The sequence below is a fragment of the Antrostomus carolinensis genome, unplaced genomic scaffold, assembly GCF_000700745.2.
Source record: "Antrostomus carolinensis isolate BGI_N321 unplaced genomic scaffold, ASM70074v2 scaffold399, whole genome shotgun sequence".
Taxonomy (NCBI): Eukaryota; Metazoa; Chordata; class Aves; order Caprimulgiformes; family Caprimulgidae; genus Antrostomus; species Antrostomus carolinensis.
This window is the reverse complement of record NW_010337770.1, coordinates 1-2,181: the sequence shown is the minus strand read 5'-3', so window position 1 is coordinate 2,181 and position 2,181 is coordinate 1.

Sequence of the window (2,181 nt, the reverse complement as noted above, 5' to 3'; positions counted from 1 at the left end):
GTGAGCCCTCCCTGTCCTTCATTCCTAATCCCGTGTCCCCTTTGTTCTGTCTCCCATCCCATCTCACTGGTTGGGGGAGTGAATGCAGGACCACACGGTCCCACTGTGGATCAAACCACCACACACATAATGAACTCCAGTGTTCTTGTATGCAAGAGAAATTATTGACCTTTTGTCACACGTGGCCCTATGTGGGGAAGTGATCTGGCCTCCGATTTGTCCCACTTTGATGTCGCGGGGTTCTGCTGTGCGCATGCAGTGATTTCAATTGCACAGGGATGCAAGGGAGGCTGGACAAGAATAAGATATTCTTACAGAGTCCTGTTAATCTGTGGACTGCTGCTAAAAGGCTTGCAGAAAGTAATCTAAGAGCAGCAAATCTACTGTCAGATTAAATCCATTATACGATGTTTCACACAATCACTGGAAAAATGTTGTCAATTTAGAGAAAAAAAAAAACAAAACAACAAAACCCCCCCCCAAAACCAAAACCAAAGTCAATGATCCCAGCATTCTGTCCACACAAGGTATCCTTCAAGCCCTCCCAACTCTTTTAGACAATTTCTGGATAATATTTTTAACACTGAAAAAGATCTGAACACCGAAATCAGACACAAAATCACTGCTGGTCTCACTACTGTCACATACAGATGTAAAAGCTGCCTTGCTTATACTTACGTACACACCATACATTGCATCTGACATACTTCTTATTGGCCTTCTTGATTTTGAACTCTTATTCACATTTCCATCTGCTTTCCTACACAACCATGAGATCTAGAAACAATGCTTCTGAGTGAGTTTTATGTATTGAAAACAACTGCAGGAACTTGGGTTTTTTCCATAGAAAACCCAAAACAAATATTGCAAAACTCAGTATTACTGAACCTGTTCCAAAATTGACAACAATCTACTGCTTTTTAATGAATAACTACAGCAACATTATTTAGAAGTGTTATTCTAGCAGGGCTTCAGTTATTTCCCCTTTTAAAAATATTTTAATAAACTTACTCCTGTTTAAAGATCAATTTACAAAGCAGTTAAGTAAATTAGTCATTTTAAAATCATCATAATTTCATTCACCTCATTAATTAATGGATATTCTCCACTACTTCATCCCCCCCATATTGCTGTAAGAGCCTCTTATCCTCCTGAGCTCCTCTGGCTAGCTATAATTTAATTTAATTCCCCCCTCTTTTTCCTTGGGAAATACAATCAACTCCCAAAGTAACAAGAAGTAAAAGAAGAAAAGGACAAGCAGAATGATTGGGGGTGTGCAGGAGAAAATAAAAATACTTTTCCTGAGCACAAAGATTGTGGACCAACTGCTTTGCTGTGGTCAAACTTTGCTGCCAAGGTAGCAAAATATCCTAAACAGGCAGATCTTTGCTTAAAAATCACAGGCTTTACCCTCTGATCAGTTAAAGCAAAACTCTCACCAGATACAACAGGCTGGCAAATTTCCTTGGGGAGAAAAAGAAAAAGAAAGCCAACCGAGAAAGAATTGCTGCATTTTTCTCCCTGAAATTTTGAAACCAAGACCACTGTGAAATACTAATTAAGCTCAAAATTAAAACTGACCAATTTTTAAATAACTAAATCTGACCCTTAAAATGAATCAGGTTTATTTAGGTCCCAATAGAAAAAAAAAGGAAGCTTAAAGTATCAGACTTATTTACATTTCTTACATTAAGTTGGCAGTCACAGCCCAAATAAAATGGTCCAGTTCCACTTACTGCCTCTTGGTATCTATAAAGCATTAAAACTTCATGCTTATCTTTCAGGGCTCACCCAAAAGGAACCTCAGCTATTGAATATCAGATTAAAGAGAGAACTATAAGGAGCTAAATAGAAAAAAAGAACTTATTTTCCCTCCCAAATCCACAGATAGAAAATATCCAGCAGGTCTCAACCAGCCAGATGCAGCATCACTGTTTATGACTTCTAACACAACTTCCTGGGTGAAGGCTGTTCAGGTTTTGACTGCTCTCAAAACCATTGCTTCTCCTGCTCATACCACCAAGACTTCATGAGCTTCTTTTTTGTATGAACTTCACCTTTAGATATGAGGCTCCCTCCCCACTTTGAAAGTGTTGATCTTGAGTCAAGGTACATGGCCAGACACAGAGGTGTTTTCTTCCATTACCTTGCTACGTAGAATCACAGAATGGTTTGGGTTGG